The 24,219-nt window shown below is 44.4% G+C and overlaps 1 protein-coding gene and 1 long non-coding RNA gene across 2 annotated transcripts in view; both read right to left on the bottom strand.

Annotated features, from left to right (window-relative positions):
* LOC105527879 (T-lymphoma invasion and metastasis-inducing protein 2-like) overlaps positions 1 to 24,219 on the bottom strand; it is a 564,729-nt gene that overhangs the window by 385,342 nt on the left and 155,168 nt on the right. The window lies entirely within an intron of this gene.
* The window catches only part of LOC105527878, a 46,195-nt gene continuing 36,405 nt past the window's right edge, over positions 14,430 to 24,219 (bottom strand). Inside the window, exon 2 of the long non-coding RNA XR_001004278.1 lies at positions 14,430 to 15,572. This is a non-coding gene — a long non-coding RNA (uncharacterized LOC105527878). The remainder of the gene's footprint in view (positions 15,573 to 24,219) is intronic.

A 24,219-nucleotide genomic window follows, 5' to 3' on the forward strand; every position in this document is an offset into this window, starting at 1 on the left:
CTCATCTGGGTCCGACTCCAATTTAAAGTCAGTAGAAATCTATTTTGAGAGCAAAGATTTTAGACCAAGGTCCTCTTTCAACTTATAAGTTTTAAAAAGGAAAAGTTTTTAATTGCATGTGTATTCTGATACAGGAATAATTGGAATGACAGAAAACTTTTTGGCCTCGGCAGGTCACATTGTGTGCTGTGTTGTCACTGTCCTGTGTCTGAGAGGTCGGGGGAGCTGAGCAAAGGGAGGGGGAACGGGGATCAAACAGGAAGGGAAACCGCAGACACCCCCGCGGAAGGAATCTTCTGGAGAAAATCTCCTCCATGGGAAGGAGCTTAACAGTGTGAGGGAACTGCTCCCTGGCTTGCTAATGCTGAGGACAGCAAGACCCAGCTCCCTACTGTGCTCAAATGCTGCTGGAGCAGCTGCAGGCGAGAGTCAGATCCAGAAGCTTCCAGCCCGTGCCTCCAGCCTGGAGAACACATGTGCCTCCCAGCGCAGAGGGATGCCTAGGCCCCACTGCAGGTGCGCAGGGAGGGAAACCCCACTCCATCCTGACCCGCTTTCTAGTTTTCCCTTGGTGATCCTCAGAGGACACACAGCACTTATCAGAGAGACCCAGGTTGCCTGGCATGCCTCACCCTGTCCTTTCCTATTCTGTCTATTCCATCCTGGCTCTTATCAGGAGTCTGGCCCGTTCCTAACAGAAAAGCAGCTACCATGTATTGAGTCATCACCATGTTCCTAGCACTGTGCTGAGGGCTTTATCTAACAAACCTCACTGGATTAATTCTTGGCAGAGCTTCCATCTCTGTGTTTCCCTACATCGCCCCTGACCAGTGCATCCAAAGGATACCATGCGCTCATCCCCCTGGCTCTTCAAGACCCCCCAGATGACCACCACAGGGCTCCTTTGCTTTGATGAGTGCTTCCTTGTCTCAGAAAACGGCGCCATGCCCAGCCCGTAGGAAACTGGGGAGTCATCTTTGACTCTTCCCTCCTTGCAACCTCTATACCTGGCCCTCCAGGAAGTCCTATTGAGGCTAAAGACATCATTCTCTCTCTTAAAATTCCTCAGACCTTCAGCCTCTTGTTTGTTTTCATCATTGCACTTATTAAAACTTGAAATTATTTTATCATTCTTTTGTTTTTTTTTGAGACAGATTTCACTCTTGTCATCCAGGCAGGAGTACAATGGCACAATCTTGGCTCACTGCAACTTCCACCTCCCAGGTTCGAGTGATTCTCCTGCCTCAGCCCCCGGAGTACCTGGGGTTACAGGCACCTGCCACTACGCTGAGTGAATTTTTTGTATTTTTGTAGAGACAGGGTTTCACCATGTTGGCCAGGCTGGTCTCGACCTCCTGATCTCAGGTGATCCACCTGCCTTGGCCTCCCAAAGTGCTGGGATTATAGGCGTGAGCCACTGTGCCCAGCCAATCATTCTTGTTTTTGTTTTTGTGTTTGTTTTTGAGACAGGGTCTTGCTCTGTGGCCCAGGCTGGAGTGCAGTGGTACAATCTAGGTTCACTGCAATGTCCACTTCCTAGGCTCTGATGACCCTCCTGCCTCAGCCTCCTGAGTAGCTGGGATTACAGGCATGTACCACCACACTCAGCTAATTTTTTAAAACAAATTTTCATAGAGACAAGGTTTTGCTATGTTGCTCATGCTAGTCTTGAAGTCCTGGACTCAAGCAATCTACCTGCCATGGCCTCCCAAAGTGCTGAGATTATAGGCATAAGCCACTGTGCCTGGCCCCATTTTATCCATTTCTTGCTCACTTTTCCTATTAGAATATACAAGACATGCATGTTGCTCATGCATTAAAACATATGTCCCATGAGTAACAGTCTGTGCTTGTTCATGAGCTATATTCCAGTGCCTCATCAATATTTGTTAAAGGTTGAATAAATGACCCACCTGGTACTCAGATTTTGTTCTGCCCCCTCTTCCCACTCCACCTCATCAACTCTTCAGCTCTCTTGCTTTTAGTGGAAACACTCCCACCAACGGCCTTCCTACCAGAGGAGAGATCAGACATCCTACAGAGACCTTTGGTCTGGTCCCCAGTTCCCCAACACCTCCCTGACAACTGCAGCACCTGGAGCCCGAGGTGGAATTCCTGGGCTACCTTTTTGTCTAGTCGATGCAGCCGAAGAATGAGAAAGGGCATCTGAGATTCCCTGGGTTTGACCATTTTTTATCAACAACTCATTCGTCATTTCCTCTTCCGGACTGCCCAGATATCTGGCCTCTCAGAAGAGGAAGTCTTGGCTGGGAACTTCCTCCAGCATGTGAAGGCCTTCCCCCTTCACCCAGCTCCTGGCCTATTCTGGCTCTGAGCTTCCGGTGCTCACACCTCCAGCTGTTGACCTGTCCTTCCCTCAGGTTGTGCCTGGGTGATCCCAGGCTGGAAGGTCCGTAGGTGCACAGACATGGGGCTCAGCTCCAGTCCCCCCAGCTTCCACTAGCCGAGACACAGGACAAGTTACCCTCCCTTTCTAAATCCCACCAGCCTATGAGAGAGAACCCTCACAGACCTTAGGAGTAAGTGAGGAAATATATCTAAAATGCTATTAATATCTAAAAGGAGTAAGAGCTATTCTTTTGTGTGTTTGTGCCACTAGCTGAGTTTGTGTGACGGCGGGGTGGCGGGGAGGGTGAGACATGGTGCCTTCTCTCAGAAAAAGCCCCAGTCCTGGTGCCCTCCATCCTGAGCCTACTTTTGTAGAAGGCTGGTCTCTGTTGAGGTCAGTTACCCCAAAGTGGCCCACATCCTCCACTCGCCAGTTACTTTCCCCATTCTCTTCCCTAGTGGGGAGGGGATGAGGAATTGTTTCAGGGACCGATCATCTGGCACTTAACCCAAGAACTTCCATTCTGTTTTTGTGGGCACATTTTAAAAATGAGTCAAGGCCATTTGCATTTTTATTAAGGTCTTCTGAGGGATCGGCCAGCTCCCTGAGCCAGGGACCCTGTGAATTTCATGAGTAAGTCATGCTTGCCATACCCAGACTGTTGATAAGGACAGAGAGGAGGGCTGGTCCTGGGTTTTGGGTGAGTGACGTTGTGAGCAGATGACTTCCATAAAAATAAAAATTGAATTGAATCCCATTAAATTAGCATGCATCTTTCTTCAGATCTGACGTGGTCACTGCACCATCTTTCCCACACAAGCATGTGGATTCTCTAAAGATGGTGGAAATCCCAAACCTAAAGTCGTCAGGAAGCAAGCGCGGGCAGCACAGCCGATGCAAAGGAGGAGCTGCGGACACAGCGGATCTGATTACTCCCAGGTGTGTGGCCCTGGGCCCTCTATTTCCCCTTCTCTCGTCCCACTTTCCACTTTCCAAATATTTCTCTGCACTAGAATGAGTAGATACAAGAGGAAAATGTGACATGTAAATCAGTAAAAAAAAAAAAAAAAAAAAAGATATATATATATAGACTCAAGGCAAGCTTTTCAGCATCCTCTAAGGATTCGAAATCCGTGTCCTCTCTGGGTCCCTAATATACAAGGAGGCTTTGTCCTGTGAAAGGAAAGGAAAAACCAGGGCTTCTTGAGGGTAAGAGCTCCCTAGATGCAAACTGCTGCCAGGTGCCTCCTGACAGCCATGCTGAGAAACGGAAGTCCATGCAGAAACAGCAAGAAAGTGCAGAACGCTGCCTTTGCGCCACGCTTCGTGCAAACATGCCAATGGCTGCGTCTAAAATGGGCATTCGTTCCCTCACCATCAGTCCAAGACTTGTCACAGTCCTGGTAACGGATGCCTGAAATGGATCTGGCTTGAATGACACCTTTTCACTGGCATGATCCTGAGACAGTCAGGCAGTGGCTTGCAGTCCCTCAGGTTCCCTGCAGGCTGTCCTTGACAGGCACGCTGGGCCTCCCGTCTGGGAAATCAGGGTCCCCTCCCCACCGTGCTTCAAGCCAGAGGTCCTTGTAATGCTAGGAAGCTTCTGTCCCCTCAAGGCCAATCTCCTCTGGGACTTTTAAAAATCATAACAAGGTACTTGGAGCTCCCACACCACTTTCCATCTCAGCATCTGAAAGTTCCTTGAATGTGGTTCACGCCTGTAATCCCAGCACTTTGGGAGGCTGAGGCAGGAGGATGGCTTGGGCCCAATAGTTCAAGGCCAATCTGGGCAACAAAGGGAGACTCTGTCTCTACAAAAAGTAAAAAAATTAGCGGGCCATGGTGGTGCACACCTATAGTCCCTGTTGCTTGGGAGGCTGAGGTGGGAGGACTGCTCGAGGCCAGGAGTCGAGGCTACAGTGAGCTGTGTTTGTGCCACTGCACTCCAGCCTGGGTAACAGAGTGAGACCCTGTCTCAAAAAAAAAAAAAAAAAAAATTAAAAAATTTTTTTCAAAAATTCCTTGTAAGTGGCAATTATTAAAACCAAGCCTCAGTAACTTAATTAACCCTGGTTGTCATTTAGGAGGAGGCAGTTTGTCACTCGCCTCTGTGATTCTGCCACAAGGTGTATTTTGGTTAAACATAAGGCCCAGCTAATTATTTTGTATTTTTTGTAGAGATAAGGTCTCGCTTTTCACCCAAGTTGGTCTCAAACTCCTGGCTTCAAGCAATCCCCCCTGACTCGGGAGACTGAGGCAAGAGGGTTGCTTGAGCCCAGGAGGTGAAGGCTACAGTGAGTTGTGATTGCACCACTGCACTCAGGTCCGTGCAACAGAGTGAGACCCTGTCTCAAAATATAGACATATATTAGGGACCACTATATATGTGCCTATACCAGGCACATTTTACCCTGAAATTCAAAACTACTATAATAAAAGGGATGTTACTGATCCTTACTTTAAAAAATTTTTTACTTCATTTTTATTTTCTTGTTTTTCAACTTTTTAATTTGAGACAGGGTTTCACTCTGTCACTCAGGCTGGAGTGTAGCGGCACAATCATGGCTCACCACAGCCTCGACCTCCTAGGCTCAGGATCCCCCGACTTCAGCCTCCTGAGTAGCTAGAACTACAGGCGTCTACCACCACGCCTGACTAATTTTTGCATTTTTTATACTGATGGAGTTTTGACATATTGCCCAGGCTGGTCTTGAACTCCTGGGCTCAAGCGAACTCCTGACCTTGTGATCCACCCACCTCGGCCTCCCAAAGTGCTAGGATTACAGGCATAAGCCACCGTGCCCGGCCCTTACTTTTTAATGCGACCCTCATTATTGTAAAAATGGAATTTGAAACAATCATTAAAAAACATTAGGGAGGCCAGGCATGGTGACTCACGCCTGTAATCCCAGCACTTTGGAAGGCCAAGGCAGGTGGATCACTTGAGGTCAGGAGTTCGAGACCAGACTGGCCAACATGGTGAAACCCCGTCTCTACTAAAAAAATTCAAATTCAAAATTAGCCAGGCGTTGTGGCCCCCACTGGTAGTCCCAGCTACTCAGGAGACTAAGGCACAAGAATTGCTTGAACTCAGGAAGCAGAGGTTGCAGTGAGCTGAGATCACGACACCACACTCTAGCCTGGGTGACAAGAGCGAAACTCTGTCTCAAAAAAAAAAAAAAAAAAAAAAACCTTTAAGGAAATATTAAATAAAAAGCAATTCATTTCCTGAGACTTTAATAAGACATTTTCCTCTATTGGAAAACTTTGTCTACTTTGTCTCTTTCCCAGATGAATTTTAGTCAGTAATTCACTTCTCCATCAAATGCTGCTTTCTATCCCTTACCACATGTAAAGAGCACTGCACGGAACACAAAGATCAAACTCATCTTTTGTCCCTACAAGTATCACAGTCGTGGACTCTCCAGTGGCCATAGATGGACTGCAGGAGGTGAGTGAGTTCTGAACAAAACCCAAGAGCTGGACACACCTTTGGGTCGCACTCTCACTGCACTGTTCCCGCTGCCGCTGCACTGACTATTGACATTTACTGAAGACGCCTTTTGTCACAGGCAATGAGCTGAGACTTCAAACGTATCCATCTGATATAATTCTCCCAACAACGCTGTGAGGGAGGCATTATCATTCTCTTCATTTTAGAGATGTGTAAAGAATTAAAATAACATGCCAGCCAGGCACGGTGGTTCACGCCTGTAATCTCACCATCTAGGGAGGCTGAGGCGGGCAGATCATCTGAACTCAGGACTTCGAGACCAGCCTGGGCAACATGGTGAGACCCCATCTCAACTAAAAATACAAAAATTAGCTGGGCATGGTGGTGGGTGACTGTAGTCCCAGCTACTTGGGACTCTGAGGCACAGAATCATTTGAACCTGGGAGGCGGGGGTTGCAGTGAGCCGAGATGGTGCCACTGCACTCTGGCCTGGGCGACAGAGCCAGACTCCATCTGAAAAAAATAAAATAAAATAAAATAACATGCCATGGTCACAGAGCTCATGATGGGAGAGGTGGATGTGAGACACAGTTTCATGTGGTGACTCCAAAGCCAGTCCTGTTCCTGCTTACAGACACCCACATAGTACCAGCCCTCCCAGCAATGCATGGAACTCACAATAGTGCTGCTCCCACCAACTCAGCACAGCCTCCTTGCAAAGCTGAACTCTAAGTGGTCTTTAAAATGTTCCTGGGGCCAGGTGCGGTGGCTCACGCATGTAATTGCAGCACTTTGGGAGGTCGAGAGGGGCGGATCACCTGAGGTCAGGAGTTCGAGACCAGCCTGACCAATGTGGTGAAACCCCATCTCTACTAAAAATACAAAAAAATTAGCCAGGCATGGTGGTGGGGGCGTGGTGGTGGGTGCCTGTAATTCCAACTACTCAGGAGGCTGAGGCAGGAGAATCGCTTGAACATGGGAGGCGGAGGTTGCAGTGAGCTGAGATCGTGCAATTGCACTCCAGCCTGGCCAACAAGAGTGAAACTCTGTCTCAAAAAACAAAAACAAAAACAAAAAAAAAACAAAAACAAAACAAAACCCACAAATGTTCTTGGGCCAATGAGGAAGAAAACCAGTATACCATAAACCACTGAAACTGACCCAGTCGTGCCAAACAGCCGAATGAACTCATACACCCTTTCATTTTTTCGGTGATCAACCATGGCTTCCTTCCTATATCCTTCTGAACTCTATGCAAATAGACCTCCCCAGTGAGGTCTTCCCTCACCATCACATATAAAATATTAGCCATGGCACCCCCACTGCTGTCCATTTCATCCTCCCTGCCCGGCTCTGTTCTTTATGGCACTCACGTTCAACCAAAATATTACATGAATGTCACTGTCCTTCTCTTCCCACAAGATAAAAACCCCTATGAAAGCAGAGGCTTTGTTGTGTCCGTTGCTGTATTTCTGGTGCTAGACAGTGTCTGGCACAAATTAGATGTGATCTATTAAAAAAATGGATACATTTTAAATGAACACAATTAAAACACCACGAATCCCAAAAATGTTGTAGAGCTCAGGGTTTAATAGACTCCTGCGAATGGTTGTAAAGTTCCTTTATTCTGCCAAAACTTTACATACCTCTTGAGCCTACATGAAAATTACAGTAAAGAAAGAAACAGGACATACAAACTATCTTTGTTATTTTTTAGGCCTTTGCCTACTTTGCACTTATGGGTTTTTTTGTTGTTGTTGAAGTGTTTTTTTTTTTTTTTTTTTGAGACGGAGTTTTGCTCTTGTTGCCCAGGCTGGAGTGCAACGATGCAATCTTGGCTCACCGCAACCTCCGCCTCTGGGATTCAAGCGATCCTCCTGCCTCAGCCTCCCGAGTAGCTGGGACTACAGGTATATGCCACCCACGCTCGGCTAATTTTGTATTTTCAATAGAGACGGGGTTTCTCCATGTTGGTCAGGCTGGTCTCGAACTCCCAACCTCAGGTGATCTGCCTGCCTCGGCCTCCCAAAGTGCTGTGATTACAAGCATGAGCCAACGCACCCGGACTGCACTTGTGGTTTAAATTCCTTTATGTCTGTCCAGATTCCTGTTAGCCCCCAAAATCCTGACTGATGTTTCACTGTAGGTTAAAATAATGAGAATTTCCAAACAGCAACAGAAGTTCTACCTTCTTCCGAGTACCTTCAGGAGACACAATGTCCTTAGCTAAAGAAAAATGGAAACCTCATTTGGTAGCATGCCAGCACTGTCTGCTTGGGGCTGTGATTATCCAGTGAACTAGTTGAACCTGTGGCTTAAACAGTCCCTTGCCACAGTTAATCCTTAAGACTTGCTATAAAACTGGGGGAGTAGAGGTTGGGAAAAACTGTGGTCACCTAAGTTCTAGTCCTGTTTTGCTTCTAACTGCCCACGTGGCTTTAAACAGTTCCTTTGACTGTTTCCTTATTCATAAACTCGATTCTTTGGTATTGGAGGGCTAGCAAGCTCTTATGGAATCAGACAAGAAGCCATGGCCCTCATCAAAGAAAATGTTAAATATGTTGAAGGTGTTTCCTATAATCTCAGAGCGTTCACTGTTAAGAACTCCTGGGGCTCCGGTGATGATCTCAGTTTCTTTCAGCTCTGACATTCTCTCTCTCTATGATTCTAACACACCACCAACCTCCCCTTATTATGCCACCATAAGAGACCACTCACCAAGAACAAAATGAGATAGACTTTCTATCTTTCCCCAAGTCTGAGTATAGGAGTCACATTCACCCTAGTGACGTGTGATCAGCCATGTACCCACCAAACTCATGAAATCAATCAGCCCTTGCCAAAGAGTCCACTTCCCAATACTCCTCAGATTTATCTACCAGGCAGATCCTGTTCACAAAGCCCTGGGCAGACCCACCCCACCCTGGAAAAACAGATGAACACAATAGCCTTATCTCTGAGTATAAGGTGGTAACATTCTTTCCAACAAGCTAGAAATAGATGAACAATTCAATTGTCTCAGGGAAAGAAACCACATCCCATGTGACAGAGAGCCTGGCTGTCACCTACTTGTTTTCGTTTCCATTAAACTGACCTCACTTAATCATTCGCAGTGTTTCCTTGCCTTTATTTTACCTTAGGGATGCATGATGGCTATCATTTCCCGAGTGCCCAGCCTGTGCCAAACCCATTACATGTGGTATTACTAACCACCTCATGTAAACATGGTTTTCATTATGCAGATGGGAAAACTGCCGGCACAACTGTCTTTATCACACAGAGAAACCAAGGCTGGGCGGGGTTAGATGACTTGCTCCAAATCACACAACCCACAGGAGGCCCAGCACTTCGAAACCTTTCCTTTCTTCCCTGTAGCCCAGGGATTCCCAAACTTGTCTGCATATTAGAATCCACCAGGAGAGCCTCTAAAACTCCCAATGCCCAGGGCACACTCTAGCAGTCATAATCTTTGCGGAAGGGACACAGGATTCAGGATTGTTGAAGCTTCCCAGGTGATTCTAATATGCAGACACGTTTGGGACCAACCCTGGAAGCAATGGCAAGCATCTTCAGCAACACACATTTACCAAATAATCCAAGTGGAAACCAAGGGCAAGGAATAAAGAAGAAGCAAACTGAAGACTGAGCTAAGAGGAGCTGAGGAGACACACCTGAGTGAAGGAATGTGCTTTCTTTACGGGTGATGGAAGGAATTTGGTAAGAGAAGAAACTTCTTTGATGTAAGCACAGACAAATCCAATGGGATGCCGGTATTTAGTGACTGTTTAAGGGATGAGCTAAAATACACTAACTGCATCTGTTCTATTAAGTGGGTTTCCTTTTTGCTCTGTCCTTGGGAGGAGAGTGACTGTCGTTAATGTCAATTTATGTTAGAAGCTGGTGCTTTATGAACTGAGCTCTGTGCCTGGTGCTGCTGCGGCCCCCAGTCCAGCATGGTGAACCCTATGGGCATTAACCCAGACCCGGAGCACCTCAAGGTCCTGGTGGCCTTTGCAACAGCAAAGACTGTTAGGATTATATCCAGTAGAGCATTTATGTTAGTGCATTTAAAAAATGTATTCAAATTCCTGAAAAACTGGAGATCCACTGGAAAAACCTTAAGCCCCAACTGTGCTAGAAAATAGTCTGTTGCTGTAATATCTTGGGGATCCTCAGCTCGAAGGTTTTGATGGTCTGATTGAGCATACTGAGGAATTATTACGTTTACTTGGAATTAAGTAGGATTTTAGTTGAATGGAAGGAACGTTATTGCTTGTGTCTTGGCTGAAGTCAAAGAAACAATGATTAGCAAATGATTTGGGGGTGGTCATGCTTGTACTTATTCAAGTTAAGAATCTGCTTTAAACAACATGTATTCTCTACAGTCTTCACATCTGGACAGAGATGTCTGGATTTCCAAAGGAAACCTACATATCATAAATCTGACATTCCATTTAGTTAAATTCCTGTACTTAGATCTGATGTATCCTTCTGCCTGAGAAAAAGATCGTAGCTAATGCTGAATTAAATCCACAATTCTCCGATTATCTGTTGGCTTTAGTTTCTCCTTTTGTATTTAATGATAACATCTTTCTAAGTCAGATACAACTAGACTGAAAACATTCAATCAGCCCTACTTCTATGCAACTGTTCATTGTGACGGGGATCTGGGAAAACTAGCATTGTTTCTGTGTACTGCTAAGATGGCCCCAGGAAAACCAAACCAAGTTCAGAAAAGAATAACTTTCTTTCTATCCCACTCTCTTGACATAGTCTATCCTTATTCCATGAAATACACATTTTTTTTTTTAATAAGAGAGATCTCTTGAGAAATTGAATTCTTTTGGTTTGATATAGTTTCTTGTGTTCTGTCTGTAATTTTCCAAACGTTGTAAAGCCAAAGTCCTTGTGTTTGAAAGTATTTTGAGTTCCCCCACCCCGTTTACAGATGAAACGGGTCACTTCTCATGTTGAATTCAACGGCAGCATTCATGGATGATGGGACCTGTATCCTTGCTAGAGTTTCAGGGTTTAGAAAAGAGGCGTTCACTAGTATAAGTCAATATAATCTCTTGGTTCTCCAATCCAAATAAAACTATAAATGTGTTACTGGCTAGGAAACAGCAAAAGACTAAACAGTAAGAACTATTTTCTTTTTTACGATAGTGGCAAGTTGAGATAATAAGGAACAAGTCATTTTTAGGAAAACTACTGATTTGCATCTGCCTCTGTGAGCTTCCTTTGCATTCATCTTGTGCTTAAGCTGCAGTACACACCCGTATTCCCATTGAACATGCACGTTCTACTGACGTGCTCAAGCATAATTTTAATGCACTGTTCCATCTCTGATCTCAAGCACCGCACTGTGTATTTAGTAAGCACTAGATACATACGTGTTGGATGAATGAAGGAATATTGGTATTTGGAGACAAATTTGCAAGATTCTAATAAAAAAAAACAAGCACAGGACCTGGAGTCAGTGTGAAGAAGGTGGGGCTTCGGTTGTGGCCACACCTGCCGTACATGAGGTGAGAACCTGGGAATCACTTTCTGGGGCACTGGAGCCCAGCTCGTGTTGCAGAACCCAGAGCTGGCCTCTTGGTCCCTGCGCTCTCCTGGCAGTCCCCAGCCAGGCCTCACCTTTGAGAGTTTTGCTTTTTTGTGGCCTAAGAGGATTCTAGTCACTCTGCTTATGGCCTCCAGTCCCATGCTATGTGTACTTGTGAGTGCACTCACATCACACAGGATAAAGAAAGCCCTTGGGCTGAGTGCAGTGGTTCATGTCTGTAATCCCAGCACTTTGGGAGGCCGAGGCGGGTGGACCACCTGCGGTCAGGAGTTCAAGACCAGCCTGGCCAACATGGTGAAACTCCATCTCTACTAAAAATACAAAAATTAGCCAGGCATGGTGGCAGGTGCCTGTAATCCCAGCTACTTGGGAGGCTGAGGCAGGAGAATTGCTTGAACCTGGGAGGTGGAGGTTGCAGTGAGCCGAGATCATGCCATTGCACTCCAGCCTGGGCCACAGAGTGAGACTCCATCTAAAGGAGAAAAAAAAAAAAAAAAAGGAAACCCTCTAGCGCATGGACATTTCTGCACTCACATTACACAGGGGAAAGAAAGCCCGCAATTGCATGGACATTTCTGGCAAAAGTTACTTCCTTTTCCTCGTTAGCTTTTTCCTTTTCTGTTGTAATGAAAGGGTGGGAATGATGCTGTAAGAAGCAGGGAGGTCCCCCTTGCATTTCTGACTGCTGTGGCTCTTGGCCTGTGTGACACCATGTGTGGGAACTTCTAAATATCAGTGCAACTCTCCACACAAGGTCCCTTGAGATACAAGATAACATTTGCCACAGTCTTCATAAAGCTTTGCAAAACATCTTTGCAATAGCAATTGCTTCCACTCAGTAATATTCTTCCCATCCCATGATCAAGCGGACAAAATGAACAAGAGGCACATTCGGGCTTTTTCCCAGTTGTGCAAGCTGAGAGTCACAGCCATCTGAAAGCCACATTTATTTCTAGCACTATGGATCCTTTAGTGGATTTTAAAATTTGCATTAATTTTATGAATGATATCTTTTTAGAAAATATATCTGAATACAGTACTTGAACTTGTAGTTTTAAAAGTTTGGACTAAAAATGCAAGTATATTTTTTCTAGTTTACAATCTTCTTTCCTAAGTCATCTACAATAATAGGCAATTGATTTATATCTTATAGGATTGAGAAATGATTTAGTTTTGAAATAATGTAAGAATGGATGAAAATGAGCATCATTTTATTTCCTTATAGCTCACAGATAGAATATATTTCTATGATATTAAAAAAAGTTTTTGAAAGAGATGTGTGCCTCAGAAGAAATAAAAGGAGTAAATATAATATTTTTCACAGATACTAAAAGATACAGAAAACATCTATAAAACAGTAACTATGTGCCAGTCTACACACTGTGCCAGTCTACACACTGCGCCAAGCTGCCTCTTTCTGTAACCTTTAAAGAGTCCTCCAAAAGAAAGCCCAGTTATAAAAATGATTGGATTTGATGCCACCACCATAGTCTGGAATGTTCTTCAATTTTCATACATAGATGCAGAAATAGTGGATTTGGGGAAATCATTAATAATGAATGAAAGGAGGCATTCTTCTAAAGCATCAAATTTCATGACTTTCTTAACTGCTTATACTTTAAAATCATTTAAAACACAAATTACTCTGGATAAAAGTAATCATCTATGTGTAATTCCTTTGCGGAGGCCATTCTGAAATAGTTTTCCCCCCTTATGAGGAATTTATTAACCACAAAGAAATTGCCTAAGACCACCCATCTCATTTGAATGAGATCTCTGTATTGGAATTCAAGTGAGAGGCCAGCATTTACTCACAAAGCCAAACAACCCCCATGGGGGATTCTTTCTAATTGTGCAAATACCAAATAGCTTCAGTTTGTCAAAGTCACTTAATACTGTTTTAAAAACCAGCTCGAAATGCTTCGAGTCCCTGGAGGACGGTGACTTTTGAAAGCTTTCCTTTGCCATGGACTGAAGCAGGGATGGAGTGCGGACTGTTCAATATTCATGCCGATTCACACAGAGAGCCTGTCCAGATGCTCAGGTCGAGGGGAGCAGGAGCTTCTGAAAAGGGAATTCATCCAGGGAACAAAAGCATCAACCTCTGCCCCTATTATGCTGCCTTGGGATTTTAAAAAGATTACTCTTCCAACAGATGGGCCTTCGTGTGCACCTGGTCATTGGAAAAGCACCTCCAGCTAAGTGCTGACTGCATATGCACCCAGTGCTGAAGGAATGATCCTCTTTTAACTTCATTTGCTATTCTGTTTCTCCTGTCACCCTATCCACCGAAAAGAACCTCAGAAACTTCTATTTTTTTCCCCATTTAATTTCCCAAATCATTTGCTCATATGTGCACAAGAATGGTGAAGTTAGTCACAAATCCATACTGTTCCTTTGTGGGAGGTGGGGGCTTGACGGGGTGGGAAGTGGGAGCTAGATGGATGTTTGCCAATTGCAGGTTTAGTTACAAAAGAATAGAAGGAAAGGGATCTTTTCTCATTGCCATATCAAATTTGGTACAGGTGCCAAGCAAGATCTAAGTTTCTACATAGGCTCACATGTCTGTGTTTCTTTGGAGCTGTTTTATTTCTTACTGCAGTATGATGGAATACATAAAACAATATTCCAACACTACCAGGCAGAGAATCAAACAAATAAAGATCCTATTGAAAAGCCTATAATTGCCACTATATTACCTATAGCCTTCTCTAGTTTTCTACTTACTACTTGTAATAGAAAATACAATTATAATCAATTTAATAGAAAATCTGCTGTAAGGAGAAACTCAAGAAAGCTTAGATATAATCCTCAGGAATTAATTTTAATCCGTGTTATAGAATGCATATTCAAAAAGGCCTTGGCATTCAAAAATCTCTTGGCCTTTCAATAAATAAAAAGAGTGGTTGTTCAAATATAGAAAACAACAGTGAAAGGCTTCAACTATGAATGTATCTCTACATCTCTATACACACAGACTGCTCAGTTACTAGGCACAGACAGACCACAAAAGATGCACTAAGCTACACAGCCAAATAAATGACTAACAACCAAAATTAGTTTCAATTTTTATTATGAATGTCCAAAGTGACAGCATACTGTGAAAATGCTAGGTTCTCATTGATTAAATTTCAAGAGACCACAGACTACAGCATTCCAAGCACTTTAATTTTTGACAGAGCCAAAAACAAAGAAAAGAATGATAAAAATGTTCTTTTGGGTGTAAACAGTATTCATATTTGAGTTTTTATATTTTTTTCTTCCCTGCAGGTATTGTGAACACTGATAATTTCCAAAACACAAATCCTGGTCTGGATACTTGCAGCAAACTTTTATAATCTCTGCCCGAATAAGAAGCTAATAAGAAATGTACTTATAAAGTATGTTTATGATACCATGTGATATGTTTGTTCCTCCTCATTTCCTTATCTATCCTGCAAGGCTTCTTGTCTACCACCCGGGTACCTGCTGTTGGTAATTACAGGACAGGGAGGCTGAAGTCAAACACTCGGAAGACTGTACTGAATCCTGGATTTTCTGAAAGCTGCATTTACTTTTTTTTTTTTTAATGAAAGCTTAAGATTTTCAGTGTTTGAGAATGTTCAAGGAGATACCTAATGATAACGGATTAAAGCCACCAATCAAGAACTACACAGTCTACACAGATTGTGTTCAAGAAAAAAAGCCTTGGTTTACTAAAGCTATGGTTCTAGTAATCTGTAGGTCCAACACAATATGACGTTTTTTCTCCCCCCCGAAGGGTTTCCTTGCCATCTGTCCTTCCCATCACTGGTACTGGATGATGCTACAGATGGAGTCTGTTGCCACTGATATTGCAATGAAATCTGGTCCTGTGGAAGTGGGTATCTCTTACAGATGCAATACTGTTCATCTGAGTGGATCCCCAAAAAGAACAATTATGAACTAGAAACTCATAGAGTTTGTGTTTAAAATTTATAAAATTAAACCTGCTCCAACAGGTAATACAGGGAGGCATGCTTGCAACCTCTGGATTCAATCAGAAACAATGCCTGAGAGCACAGAGCCTTCTCAATAGGTAACGATGGGTTCCTTTTAACGCTTCCTTAAACAAGATCCGATGTGATGCACATTAGAACTTTGAAGCACGTCTGTCTCATTTATTTCTACAAGGCCTGGGACACAGGAAGCTGCCAGGACTTCATTCATCATCATCTTGCCTGTTGACAAAAGGAACAATAACTGGTCATCACTGGTCCATGGAATAACTTTTCCTAGTTTTTTCCAAGATCATTCCTAAAGAAAAGATGGTGTCAATACAACAGCAAATGTTTCAATGTTTGATGAATTTCTGTGCTCTAAAATGCCATGCCTTCTTCCAACAGAGCAGGAAGAACCATGTCATGCAGTGTTCATTGCTCTCCAAATGCCGGAATGGTTCAGGAGACAGCCCTGTCCTGAAAATCAGCTGACCCAGGCTCCACACATGAATCTGCCAATAACTAACACAGTCACCTAAACTTGTTGGGCCTTGGTTCCTTCCCATGTAGACTAAAAGGCTTCAGTGGAGCATGTCTAAAAAGAAGGCCATCCAGTGCTACCTTTTAATAGGATCGTGTGGTCCTGCCTTCTTAGCTCCTTACAGAGCATCACCAGGTACGACCATCTCAAGCTGCGGCTTACAAAATACCTACACCTGGCTGCCCGTGGTCCTTGTTCAGCTTGGAGCTGAAAACCAAGTGAATTTCCAGAGAAATTTCAAAATATCTATTAGCATCTTGAAGTCCATTAAAATCTTAAATGTGTGATGGCTACAAAATTCTGAAAATACACATCTCCATGTTTTCACATCTTTTGCCGTCTTAAGGTCAAAGAAGTGTCTTTTTTTGGTCCCTGCTGGCTTTCTTAAACTAAGAAATAATCATATAAAAGTTGAAAAATACATTCATAAGCATAACGACATAGAAGCGTTCTGTAGGAGCCTACTATCTAGTTATATAATTCAACTAGTTGGACTCGTTAAAGTAGCTACGCCAAGTAACTTTATCAAGACACATGTCTGGTAGCAGAGATGGGGCCTAAACATAGTAAGTCTCACCCTAAAATGAATGCTTTTTTTTTTTTGAGATGGAGCCTTGCTCTGTCACCCAGGCTGGAGTGCAGGGGCACAATCTCCGCTCACTGCAACCTCCGCCTTCTGGGTTGAAGCGATTCTCTTGCCTCAGCCCCGTGAGTAGCCGGGACTACAGGCACGCGCCACCATGCCCGTCTAATTGTTTTGTATTTTTAATAGAAACGGGGTTTCACCATTTTGGCCAGGCTGATCTCGAACTCCTGACCTCAGGTGATCCACCCACCTTGGCCTTCCAAACTTCTGGGATTTCAGATGTAAGCCATTGCGCCCAGCATCATATATTTTAAGGCATCCTGTTGTCATGTGTGACAAGAGAGGTGGCTGAAATATTTTTCATCTTTCTACCGTGCTTTTGGCATAGAGGGAAATGTGTGAACGATCCACACAAAACTGGTGCCAAAATATCATCTATTACTTTGGATTATTCTAAGTGTTTTGTGAATGAGTTTATTCTTCAAACTTAAAAGCTGACTTAAACAAGTTGACTTAAAAGCTACCTAGGAAAGAAAAAGGCAATGAAGATAAACTCAGTCATTTGACTCTCAATAGCAACAAGACTAAAGTTACAGAGTCATTTTCTTAAATCTGGATAAGATTTGCCAGGTTGTAACCGGATCGGGCAGTTGTCCACAGCAAATTGATATTCATGTGGTAAAGGCACAGAGATCACAATGGTGAACAAAAAGAAAATGATACAAATTCACTCATATTATGGACCTGTAAAATGATCTGTAAACACAGGCACATATACTAACACAGACTAAATGTGTGTTTCTTTGTTGCCAAGTAAGAGAAATAAATGTTTCTGTTTCAACAAATGAACTTAAAATGTAAGTAAAATTTATTATGGGATTCTGGCAAGTATTTTTATGACCATGGCTTTCTGGGATGACTTTGTTGCTGCTGTTGTTGTTTTTGAGACAGGATCTCACTCTGACACCCAGGCTGGAGTGCAGTGGTGCGATCTTGGCTCACTGCAACTTCTGTCCCCTGGGTTCAAGTGATTTTTCCGCCTCAGCCTCCTGAGTAGCTGGGATTATAGGCACGCACCACCATGCCTGGCTATTTTTTGTATTTTAAGTAGAGACGGGGTTTCACCATGTTGGCCAGGCTAGTCTTGAACTCCTGACCTCAAGTGATCTGCCCGTCTCGGCCACCCAAAGTGCTGGGATTACAGGTGTGAGCCACCACGCCGGGCCTCTGGGATGATTTAGTATATATCATAAGTGCCTGATGGCATAGCTACAAGTACACGTGAAATGACTCCTCGCTGAAGATGGTGGGTATTGAAAAGTAGAAATGCAAGCAACAGTACAGAGGCATGGAAATGATGGCTTGACAGTGTCTCTTGGAGAGTGCTTTAGTTTGCAAAGGCTTCTCATGTTTGTGCTCTGGTCCTTACAACAAGGGAGCCAGCTTCCGCGTGGGGAGGCAGCTGAGATGAGTGAGCTCAGGCGACCTGCCCAAGGCCGGTGCTCACTGTTTGTTTGTTTTTTTTTTTTAAAAACAAAATATAACAAAACAGAACACACACACTGTCTCTTGCTCCCAACACTGAATATTGATGAATTTATTATTTCCTATATTCTTCATCTCTTCTGCATAGTGTTATTACTACTATCGGCACTCATATATTAAGGGCTTTATAAAGAATTCTTGCAAAATGGATATAACAGAACATGACGACTGGATCTTGCGTGATATGTGATCAATGTCTCTGCATAATCAGGACTTGCAAAATAGATATAACTCTCTCCACAAAGAAAGAAACCGAGGATCAGAGATGTGCTTTGCCCAGTGTCTCATGGCAAATAGCAGAGCTAGAATTCTGAGCCTATTAGCTTTCGATCCCCAGTTCCTGCTTTCTCCATTGTGCATGGTGTTTTGGCGTATGCTGAGCCACTAAGCAGACACCCACTATATATGCTATGCAGCTCCATTTTGAGGGGTCAAACCCAGCATGAGCTGCTGCATTCAAAGCCTACTCAAGTGGCTCATGCCTATAATCCCAGCACTTTGGGAAGCCGAAACAGAAGGACTGCTTGAGGCCAGGAGTTCAAGACCAACCTGGCAACATAGAGGGAGCCTATCTCTACAAATAAATAAATAAATAAAGCCTAGTCTCTCACACACACTCACTCAGCTACTCCAGAGATCTGTGAAGTATCTGGATCAGAGATCCATGCTGAGGGGACATGACAAACAGGTGGGCTTACTTCAAACTCCATACACAGCTATAGTTCTTGTGAAGAAGCGCATTCTCACAGAGTCAGGGATCACCTTTTGTAAGCAGTTATCAGTGTGCACTGAGCTCCCATAATACTAGCTCTAATTTCATAGTAAATAAACAGTAGGAGGTCCAAATCCCTACTTTTCAAAGGGAATATGGTGCAAAGGATAAAACGTCTTTGAAATAAATTTGAGAAGTGGTAGTGTCGAGGTAGAATACCTGAAGGAAAATGAAAAATTTTAGAACTAGTTTTCTGCAGCACAAATTGCCATAAACGATGGATTTGCTATAACTGTCCTTGGTTTCTAAATGCATAGTACTGTGATTCTTTCATAAAATGGATGACAATGAAGGCAAATGGAAATGAAGGTGCTGTTCAAACAGATGTCACTGGCTGGGAGTCCACTGGTGTCAGGTAACTTACATCGCTTGTTTCATCCAGCCAAACAGACCTGAAAAGTATTAGGTTGGTGCAAATGTAATTGCGGTTTTTGCCATTTAAAGGAATGGCGGCTGGGCACTGTGGCTTACGCCTGTAATCTCAGCACTTTGGGAGGCTGAAGTGGACAGATCATGAGGTCAGGAGTTTGAGACCAGCCTGGCCAACATGGTGAAACCCCGCCTCTACTAAAAATACAAAAATTAGCCGGGCGTGGTGGTGCATGCCTGTAATCCCAGCTACTCGGGAGGCTGAGGCAGAAGAATCGCTTGAACCCAGGAGGCAGAGGTTGCAGTGAGCCAAAATGGCGCCACTGCGCTCCAGCCTGGGCGATAGAGCAAGACTCTGTCTCAAAAAAAAAAAAAAAAAGGCGGGGGAGTAATGGCAAAACCGTGATTACTTTTGCACCAACCTAGATGTATTCATTAAACTCACACTGCAAATGAAAAACCTGAGGTTCAAAGGGGTTAAATAGCCAAGATGACACACCTAGAAAGTGGCAGAGACTGGATTTCAAGCTAAGTACGCCTGACCCCAAAATTATATGCCTTTTCTTTCAAAGGCTGCTTCCCCGACATACCTCAACAACCAGACATCTGGGCAGTCTCCCTACACTGCAGCCCATGAGACTGTTTTTTTCTGAGATGGAGTCTCACTCTGTCACCCAGGGAGGAGTGCAGCGGCGTGATCTCAGCTCACTGCAACCTCCACCTCCTGGGTTCAAGTGATTCTTGTGCCTCAGCCTCCCAAGTAGCCGGGATTACAGATGTGCACCACCACACCCGGCTAATTTTTGTATCTTTAGAAGAGATGAGGTTTCAGCATGTTGGCCAGGCTGGTCTTGAACTCCTGACCTCAGGTGATCCACCTGCCTCAGCCCCCCAGAGTGCTGGGATTACAGGCGTGAGCCACATGCCCAGTTGAGACTGTCTTGATGAGGGCCCAGCAGTGCTCAGAATTGCAGGGAGGCCCAACTGCTTCCAAAACAGTGACATCCCCTCTCACCTACAGAAATCCAACTAAGGGACAGTGGCCAGGCTTCCAGGTCAAGTTCATGAGGTCACAGAGGAGGGACAGAGGGAAAGGACCTGGCAGAGTGGCTCCTCAGAGAAACAACCACAAGGGGCCAACTGCATGAAGAGACATTGAGTTACCTTCAGTTTTTATTTTTTAGAGTCAGGGTCTTGCTCTGTCACTCAGGAAGCAGCGGAGTGGTGCAATCACAGCTCACTGCACCCTGGAACTCCTGGGCTCAAGTGATCCTCCCACCTCAGCCTCTGGAGTAGCTGGGGCTATTATAGTGTACCACCACACACAGCTAATTTTTTTTTTGAGACAGAGTCTCTGTCACCCAGGCTGGAGTGCAGTGGCACAATCTCGGCTCACTACAACCTCTGCCTCCCAGGTTCAAGCGATTCTCCTGCCTCAGCCTCCCAAGTAGCTGCAATTACAAGTGCGTGCCACCATGCCTGGGTAATTTTTGTATTGTTAGTAGAGACGGGGTTTCACCATGTTGGCCAGGCAGGTGTGGAACTCCCGACCTCAGGTGATCCGCTGGCCTCGGCCTCCCAAAGTGCTGGGATTACAGGTGTGAGCCACTGAGCCCAGCCAACTTCAGTTACAATGTAGAGGCTCCTGTGATCTAGTTATCATCTGCCCCTCTTATCTGATTTCCAAATGACCTATTAGCAGGCTGTAAACTGCGTACAGCCTGAAGAATCATCTATAAATTACAGCTGAGAAAGAAAAGGCTAGGAGGACAATATGGAGATACCATCTATAGAGAGGCTCTGATCTTTTTAAAATTAATCTCCATTTTCCCCCAGTGAAGCTCTTATGAAAGCTGCCAGTAATCAGCAAAGCTGGCAACTGGCATCCTGACGTCCTCCTCTTCCTTTGTGCTCCACAAAAAATGAAGGCATGTCATTAAGAAGCCAGGAGACAGAATTTCTCCCAGCACTAATGACACTGGATTAATAACCAGTGGGCTAAAAACAAGTGGAGCAGTACCAAGGAAACTCGGTTTGAATGAAGGCCTCTCCCAACCACGTTCAGCTCCAAGCCTCAGCCAGCCTGCCCTGCCATGTGGAAGGGAGGGTGCCAGAGTTGCTCATGGATGCCAGAACCCAAGCTGCCTCATCCAGCTGATCCGTTTGGTCAGCCCATATGGGAGCAGAAGGGCTGGCATCGAGCTGAAAGTATCAGTGTGTGCAGACACGTTTGAACATAATTTGCTAAATGTTTTATTGTTCTGTAGTTAAAAATCTGCTTAAAATGTGTGGAGCTATGTCCCATTAGATTAGAACAATATGAAGTCATGTCTTTTCAAGTATCCAGTGTTAAGAATAATTACAATAACATCAAGGCAATCATTTCCTATTAGGGAAGTTTATTCCTGTGATGGGGGATACCCAGGGCTCCTCTGTTAACTTAGATTGTGTTTCCTGCGTCCTATCCACACGTGCATCACTCGCACGATCCTTGAGAGTCCCCAAAGAAGCAACTTAAGTCTACCACCATGGAAAGAGGGATCCTATGAGCACTAAATCAGGAATTAGGAATTGCCAGGCACAAGGCTCTCATTTTAACACCAGAAAACAAGCTCAGAGGTTCTACACTTGCCCGGGAACATACGATTGAGAATCCAAGTGATGCTCTGACTCTTGGTCCTACAATGCTCCTTGTTCATTTTATTCAAATATCTCAGATATTATATCCTGAAAAATTACGTCATTTGGCGCGAATAATCCAAATATTATGTGAACTTCGGGACCATGATGGATTGAGCCATTTCCATAAATGTTTTCTGTTTTTGTTTTTAGACACTTATGGCAGCAAGTTTCTATAGGTGTTGGGAGTCCAGTGTTGTGAGCTGCTGAGAGGGAGGCACGAGGTCCCAGAGCACAGGGTCTCAGGGCATGGCAGAACCCCTCCAGCAGGCCCATGTATGGGGAGGCAGGTGAGCACACAGGGGAGAAGCATGCACTGGGGATCTGAATCAGATGCACTGGGTTTGCATCTTTGGTTTTGTTCTTTATTAGGCGTGCACTCCTTGGGCAAGTTCCTTAGCTACTCTGACTTTCCTTAGTTGTCAAATGGAGATTCACACCACCCCTGAGGCTAACTGTGGGGACTGACTGAGAGGCTGGAAGGGTACCCGTTCTTTCTTCTGCCAGCTGCATTCTCAGGCAACCCTGGGGACCAAGGGGACGGCAGAGATGTCCATTGACACCTGCAGTTATAGGAGCAAGGCCGGGCTTTTCCATTTCCTCCACCTGGGATGCTCTGCCCTTTCTGTTCAACTTGAGGGGGCTCAGTCAGCCACACCCCTCTACCTAAGGCTGCCTCCTCTGCAAGGCCTTCCCAGTAGGTAAGGCTGCCCAGTCACCAGCCTCCCTTGGTCATGTCTCTGGGGAGAGCCCTGTTCACATCCTCATCTTCCCCCTCCTTTCCTTGACTGGGAGCTCCTCTGTTATTGATTTAAAAGGTGATGAAAGAGGCCACCACCTTCTCATAGGTCCGGTGGCAGTGAGCGTGCTGACCACACACTCTCCACCTCCCTAGACACTAGGGAATCAGGATATGCCCTTTCTCCACCCTGCTCCCCAGCCCCAGAAACTAAATGGGCCGCCTCTTTCCCCCTCCACCTCCCAACACTCTCCCTCCATCTCTGGGCCATTCCTACTTGGATCAGAGAATCACCACAAATAACTAGGAATCAAGACACCTGTGTTCAAAAAGAAAGTCAATGCTCATGCTCCTGTCGAGGTACAAGAAAAAAATTCAAGGAATTTCTGCTAACAGCTCACAGAGAACCACACCTGATTGTTTTTGACTACTTATGGCCTGACACTTCTGCACTTTGACACCCTGACACACTGGCCTTTACGGCGGGGGTTGGGAGATGGGACAAGAAGCTGCAAGAGAAAGAGGACAAACACAGGTTGTTCAAGGCACCAACCACTCTGTCACCTGACAGCAGACTGTCAGATTGATAGGCTAGGAAAGTAAGAATGCAGACTCCCCACAGCCAGGGCCAATGTCTGAATTCATCTTGGTAAGATTTAGACTCCCGGACCTGGGGCTTAACGGCCATTCAACATTCAATGAAATGGAATGATACTAAATAGCTATCCTGGAAGAGGAAAGTCTACCTGCTCAGCACATAATCATTTTAGGCCATTTGTATAAGGCAGCTTCATGACACTGATTCCATGGGCAGTACAATCACCTCGACTGCTTAGAGGCCTTCAGACTGCAGGCTGATGCTGAGAGCTGATGCATTTTACATGAGAGCTGGCTTCAGATCCTTCTTCTTCTAGCTTAAAGGTGAAAATGTGTCACTTTAAGTTTCCAAGAACAATACTGTAAGATTAATGTATGGCAGGTCACATGATGTGCTGCTCTCACTTTAAAATCTGGCATGTTCAAACTATTTTTTAAATTTAATTTAATTTAATTTAATTTAATTTAATTTGAGATACAGTCTCATTCTGTCACCCAGGCTGGAATGTAGTGGCACCATCTCGGCTCACTACAACCTCCGCCTCCCGGGTTCAAGCAATTCTCCTGCCTCAGCCTCCCGAGTAGCTGGGTCTACAGGCACATAATCACCACGCCCAGCTAATTTTTGTATTTTAGTAGAGACAGTGTTTCACCATGTTGACCAGGCTGGTCTCGAACTCCTGACCTCAGCTGATCCTCCTGCCTTGGCCTCCCAAAGTGCTAAGAATGAGTGAAAGTGGTGGCATGAGCCACCACACTCAGCCTCAAACTATCATTTAATAGGATGTATTCTTCCCCCTTGAAGACTACAGTGAAAACTATCAAGATTGTTGTTTAGTAGAATTGAACCCATCAGATGAAAATTTTTAATAATTTTAAATGTTAACTTAAAAAAACTTTCAATATTTCTTACAGGCGTGCCACATTTATGCATCAAGTATGCTCTAAAAACTCAAGGCATTAATTAAATCTTATTTTTAGTGTGCTGGAAGAAGTAAATGTTCGAAGAAATCCTATTTTTTTTTTTTTTTTTTTTTTTTTAAATAGCTGAAGAAACTC

This window comes from Mandrillus leucophaeus, unplaced genomic scaffold (genome assembly GCF_000951045.1).
Source record: "Mandrillus leucophaeus isolate KB7577 unplaced genomic scaffold, Mleu.le_1.0 Scaffold698, whole genome shotgun sequence".
Classification (NCBI taxonomy): domain Eukaryota; kingdom Metazoa; phylum Chordata; class Mammalia; order Primates; family Cercopithecidae; genus Mandrillus; species Mandrillus leucophaeus.